Source organism: Microcebus murinus, chromosome 10, assembly GCF_040939455.1.
Source record: "Microcebus murinus isolate Inina chromosome 10, M.murinus_Inina_mat1.0, whole genome shotgun sequence".
Classification (NCBI taxonomy): Eukaryota; Metazoa; Chordata; class Mammalia; order Primates; family Cheirogaleidae; genus Microcebus; species Microcebus murinus.
The window spans coordinates 37539356-37546102 of record NC_134113.1 but is presented as its reverse complement, the minus strand read 5'-3'; the positions used below and the strand labels follow the sequence as shown (position 1 = coordinate 37546102).

General features: G+C 38.6%; 1 protein-coding gene across 1 annotated transcript in view; it reads right to left on the bottom strand.

The window, feature by feature from the left end:
• Nucleotides 1-1583: 1583 nt before the first annotated feature.
• Nucleotides 1584-6747, bottom strand: part of PAWR (pro-apoptotic WT1 regulator) — a 118039-nt gene continuing 112875 nt past the window's right edge. Inside the window, exon 6 of the mRNA XM_012750334.3 lies at nt 1584-6747. This exon is cut by the window's right edge and continues 24074 nt beyond it. The gene's annotated coding sequence lies outside the window, so the exon portion shown is untranslated.

Sequence of the window (6747 nt, the reverse complement as noted above, 5' to 3'; positions counted from 1 at the left end):
TACCAGGTGACACACTTTTATTATCTGCCTCCTTCCACTAAAGTGGAATCTATTTAGGGGCAAGGTCATCTGTTTTGTCCTACTCCCTGTCCTCATGGACTAGAACAGTTCCTTGGCACAAAGTATGCATTAGTAAATATTTACTAATTAACTGAGTACTAAAAAAGGATCTTCTTTTCCAAATACCAGATGCTAACGTTCTAAAGAATTAGCACACCTGGCTTGGGTGTGGTGGCTCACTGCCTGTAATTCTAGTACTCTGAGAGGCAGAGGAGAGAGGATCCCTTGAGGCCAGGAGTCTGAGATTACAGGGAGCTATGATTGTGTCACTGCACCCCAGCCTGAATGACAGAGGGAGACCCCATCTCTGAAAAAAAAAGAATGAGTATACTGGAAAAGAATATTTTGAAAAACAAACAACTTATCTCTTTGAAAAGAATATTCCAGACCATCATGTGATAAGATCTGTATCTAAAGTAATGACTTGTCATGGACAGACACTATAGGTAGTTTATCTTTCATTCTTACTAAATTAAGATCCAAAATTCTGATTTCACCATCCTGAGATCTTTAAACTAAACCTTATAAGTTATTTCCCTCCTCTACTCAATCGATAAACAGAAACTTCTGATCAATTCTCACTATCATTTACTCAATATTTCATCTTTGGAAATCTTTTTGCTTCATTTCAGTGCAGTTACAGCTCCACTCTGTGGAAAAACAGGGAAGACAAGCAAGACAACATAGGTGTGTTACCTATATGACCGCTGAGAAAATTCGGGAAACTATGTATACGAGATTATAATCTGTAATCAAAATGATGAAGAGGATTTTATCCTTATTTAGATTGGACATGGTAATCTCTAAAAATTAAATATGAATCCAGGGCCAATAAACATTTGATTTACTTGCTCTTTCCCATCTTCCCACCTCTCATTTCCATAGTAGGCTTGAACTCTTCAGCTTCTTTCTTTCTTTTTTTTTTTTCGTATTGCTTCTCTATCAGTAGACACCGTGACATGTATAAAAATCACAAATACAAAACACAAAGTTCATTCTGGTCAGCCCAGAAATGAGATAATTAAGCACATGATTTCCTATATCTAGATGCACAGAGATACAGACATGGAAACTAGCAGAGGCAGCACTGCATTTTCTGAATAGAAAAGTATTTTTCACTTACTAGCATCCCTTGACCCTTGTCTAGGGTAAAAGGTCCTTTATAAAGCTGCCAATAATTCAGCTTCATGAAGCTGCCAATCATTATAAGCGACGCCAAATCAACACCTAATCAGTGTCCAGCTGGCTCAGCTTCCAGGAGATCAGGTGCAGAAATGAGTTAATGATCTCTTCCAGAAAAGTGCAGAAATATCTTAACATTTCTTAGGATTTAATATATTGCAATTTGGGGTCTCTAAGGTATCCAACCATAGTCTAATTTCTAGTACAACCCAAAAGGTACATAGCTTCCACCACTTTATCATCTAAGATTTTAAAACCATTTCTGACCCAGTTTCAATATATGATGGAAACAGTATTAATCTTCCCTTCCCTAGCTTGAATTTGAGCTCCACTATGTACTGTTTTGTTTTTTTTTTTTTTTACTAGACTAACTCATTAGAAGGCTGCAATTCTTACTGATAATAGAAACTAATCAAAGTTTATCTTTGGTGACCCAAGATAAACCCTCATCTCCACTCTCTCCCATGCATCTGTCCTTTAGCTCTCAAGTTCTTTTGCTATCAAAACAGCCTCTAAGCAAGAGATTTGAATTCCTTAGCACTAAAATAAACGTCTGATGGAAGCGACTAGGATGACCTTTCTCAAGGAACTAAAGGAATAAACAGGAATCAGAGCTTTGAACTACAGTATGTTTTCAAGAATAAGAGAACGGGTAGGGAGATAACAGAGGAGTTTTCCCAAACCCGTATGATTGCACCACACAGCTGCTGCCTGCACTATTGTTGTCAATTTAATTAAAAATTTCCAGAATAGACTCTTCCTTCAATTAGACCATACATGTTCACAGACACGTAAACAACTAATTTTCTTTCATGAAATAATTACAAGGATATTTAAAGAACAGATTAGTACCAAACAGGAAAGTTTTACAGAAGAGGCAATGACTGAGCTTGGTTTTCAAGAATGAATAAGAATTTGTCAGCAGTTGAAGTTAAAGGACATTTTCAGCAATGGGATCAAAATGATCAAGGTGAGGTGGATCAAAAAGCATTGTATTAGTAGTATGGATTCTAATTCACCTCTCTTTCCCCTCCAGAAGATTCTGACCTTCAGTGTTACGAACTTTGCTTACAACTATCAGTGCTCAGTTTTAGAACATAGGTTTGTATTGAGAATATTATTCATGGATATTCACTGTGTGGAATACAGAGATGAGTAAGGCACAGCTCAACCTCAAAAAATTTACAATATAATAGGTTTAGGCATAAATGTATGCAAATAATATAAGATCACTCAAAATGAAACTCAGGAAATCCTCTGGTCTGGACAGAGTTCTCTGTATGGCTGCCAGCAGCTGTCCCTGCTTAGACCAATTAGAGTAAGGACAATTTTGCTGCTGTTGCAAATGTTAACAAACGTCCCTCTACCTGTGGCTAAGTCAACCTGCCGGGTCCTCTGTGTTGACAGTCTGCACTCATTAGGAAGAGCTGGCCCCTTTGGCCAGACATCTAGTTGATTGTTTTGGACAATTATAAATTAGGTAAATATTTTCTTAAGGCTGAACATTTCTAAGAGTTTGGGCAAATGCTCTCTAGAGCTTCAGGTGCTGGGTCAATCACCTATTTCCTCTAGAGAAAAAGTCTCATTCCTTCTCTTTTTACCTTTTAAAGCAATATGGGCAAGGTTTGAATTAGCTGCTTTTTTTTTTTTTATTTTCTTGAGTGTGGAAGTGTAGAAGACTCATGTTAAGAGGTCCTTCCCTCTTGAGAAAGCATCTTAAGTCCAATCGCAAGCCTTCAGATTCCCATCTATGTAATGATACGAGGCCCTCGTGTAAAATGGATGCATTAACAAGGGATGAAAACAATCTAAGTAAACACTGAGATTTTTATTATATGAAAAATATATGAATGGGGTATCCTGTAGTTTAGAATTATAGAAGCATAGACTGCAAAAGACCTCAGAGACAATTTCATCTAATTGCTCATTTATGATTTAGGGAATTCATTCACTTACCAAAGTATGATTCCAGGACCAGCAGCATCAGCACCACCTGAGACTTTTTAAAAATAAAAATTCTTGAGTCCTATCCCAGATCTACTGCCTCAGAAACTATGGCAGTAGGGCCCAGCAATCTGTATTTTAACAAGAGCTCCAGTTTATTCTAGTGCACATAAAAGTTTGAGCATCACTTCCCTGTGTCCTATGAGTAGAATGTTATTAGTGAGGGCTATTTAGTTTACTGTATTAAATGGAAAAAAAGGGAACATGTTGGTCCATGCAACTGAAATGTTCAGGAGTAATAATTCGTCCAGAATAATTTGTGAAAAACACATTTTTTCAATGTCTCCAAATTTCCTTCTCCATCAACTACATACTCCTCTGTTATGGTCGTCCATACCTTGCCCCCAAGTTACCTGCCTAACTTGATTCCACACTGCTCTTCGACAGGCACCTCACCTAGATAGAGTCTTAGTGGAGCTCCTCCTTAAACCTTGACAACGCCATACCCATTTCCCATTCTCATTTCATGCATGAAGTTTCCCTTGACTGAAACACTTTTCAGTCCCTCAGCTTATAAAAAAAATCCCACCCAGACTTTTAGAGCAAGCTCAAGTTCTACTAGTTACATGAAAAATCCTTTGTTTGCTCCAACCTTTTCTTATAACTTTATTAACCCCTACAACATTTATCGTGTCTGACCCACACAACATAGCCCTTAATTACATTTCTGTCTTAGGCATTGCTTTGATGTAAAAGAACCCATCTGTGTTATTTTAAATAAATGGAGATAATGGTAAGGATTCAGAGAGATTTCATGTAACCCAATTACAGGATGATTAGCTAAACCTCAACAGGCTTGAAAAGTCTTAAATATTAGATAAGAACACTTATTCTTCATGTTCCAATGTGAATGAACATATCCTGGTCTCTCTCCTTAACACCCAATCAGTCTCAATCAATTCTCTGACTGGTGAGCCTGGAAGAAGAAACTACACATACTTCCTATCTTCTCTTTGGGAGCCTTCCTACTGCAGGGAGCATTCAAGAGCTGGTTTCTGCAGCAGGGAAGAACAAATTTGGGGAAGTGGGCAGCACTGCCATTTTCCAACTCTGCCTTTGACTAGGTGGGTCAGTTTATTTCTGAGACGAAGTTAGTGCACCCCTTGTTACTGCAAGATCTAGTTGTTCTCCAAACAGCTGAATCAATAATAAAGGTCACACTTTTACTTCCATCTGCCTGCCTAATTATCTGTTCCTCAATTGGTCTGGGATTCAGTAGGGACATTATCCATGGTCATACTAAAATTTAAATAATAGGCAGCTATCCTACCCTTCTCTTCTGGAGTTGTATATTTATGATCCCTGCGCCACTCCAATTCATTTCACTCGGAAAACTAATTTCTTTTTAACTTGGTCTTCTGGCTCCTCATTAATTTGGACATTTATATGGAACTGGTGTTGTTATTAGTGACAGATATTGCTAATTTTCCCCAAAATTTATTCTCCTCTTTTTCAATAACAGAACAAATTTTAGGTGGGCAAATGGCAGCCAAGAATAAAGAATACGTTTCCCATCTAGGTGTGGTCATGTGTTTAATTTCTCAGCAATGGGATTTAAGTGAAAGAGCTATGAACAACTTCTGGAAAATATCCTAAATGGGAGGGAGTTTGAGGTTCTCTTTCAATTTTTTCTTTTATATTGGTTGAAACACAGTTCTAATGTCTGGAGCTAAGGCAGCTATTTTGTACCATGAAGGAGAAGCAAAGGTATGCTAGAGCTGGCTCATATGAGCTCAGGAGAAGAGATTGTTAAATATTCAGGAATTCTGCAAGCTAGCTATTAAGCCATTGTAGCTTGAAATTGGCCATCGGGGGAGTAATTCCACCATGAAAATCAGGCATATGCTACAAATTCAGCCTTTTCCAGAGTGCCAGTTTACCAGCACACCACAGGAGAGAAGCCACATGTTGGAGATGATAGAGCAATAACACAGAAGGGGCCTGAGTCCCCGATGATCATGAAATGGCTAGCCAGATCAGCCTTGGACTGCCTATGATCCTTGGACTGCCTATACTTACATGAGAGAAAAATAAGTTTCCATCTTGCTTAGGCATTGTAATTGTTGCTTTCTGCCCCTCAAGGCCAAACCTAATCCTAACAGCCATTTGAGGCACTGGGCCCAACTCAAAACTAGCTGACTACAGTTTTGAGGTCATTAGAAAACTGAGGCCGGGTGCAATGGCTCACCCCTGTAATCCTAGCACTCTGGGAGGCCGAGGCGGGCGGATTGCTCAAGGTCAGGAGTTCGAAACCAGCCTGAGCAAGAGCGAGACCCTGTCTCTACTATAAATAGAAAGAAATTAATTGGCCAACTAATATATATAGAAAAAATTAGCCGGCCATGGTGGCGCATGCCTGTAGTCCCAGCTACTCGGGAGTCTGCGGCAGCAGGATTGCTTGAGCCCAGGAGTTTGAGGTTGCTGTGAGCTAGGCTGACGCCATGGCACTCCCCACTCTAGCATGGGCAACAGAGTGAGACTCTGTCTCAAAAAAAAAAAAAAAAAAAAGAAAACTGAGAAAATATGACTAGTTCAGCTTAGGTCAGGTGTTCACATTCCTGGTGCAATCTGTGGGGAGCCAGAGATGTGTGTTCCATGGTACAAACCTGGCCACCTAAATTCATCCTTTTATCAAGAACTATTGGTTTACACCAGGAAAAAAAAAAAAAAAAAGATATGGGCCAAATAAGCATCCCAAACTAGTTCATTTTACTACCATTTAATACATTAGCACACAGATATCTTATCTAATGCCATTCCACATAGCACCTATTCCTTTCATGGCAATGTCTGAATTATTTTCCAAAAACATCTTTCAAATTACTGTTTATATGGATATTTCCTATAATTGCTATAGATTTTCCTTTCTGCGCTGAGTGCAGTAGACTATATATACTATACTCTTCAGCCAATGAGCGCCCTACCATGCTACCCTGAGCTAAGTGTCTTCTCTCTCCATTTATTTATGTTCTGGTAAACAGTTTTGACCAATAATACTGACAAAAGCTATTCAAAATAATGGTGCTATATCTACTAAAAGCAACAAGAAAGAGCATCACAGGAAATCTTCAAATGCTTATTTTATTGCAGCTCTAGGCACCTTCAAGGAAACAAAGAATAAAGTTCTTCAGGCAATAAGAGACTTGTAGAAGTCCTTTGACTTTACGGAAAGCCTCAAAAACATTACTGCACTCAGGATTGACCAACAATCATGTGAATATGTAGCTAGAGGAATACAGAGATGGCAACATCATGACATTAGCTGGAGACATACCAAGAGATTTGAAGAGACTGGAAAAGCTATTGCCCACATAGTCAGTGGAAATGCATTTCCAGTGGACTTTGCTATAATGATCTTTTTATAATGTTGACTCAGTTTGAGTACCCAAATTCAAGGACACACCCCAGCACTAAAATTCATCTACTTAAAATGTATATACATGTGTATATTTCATTTCTGGGTTGATATTATATATATAGAGCCCAGTGAAGAGCCAGTAC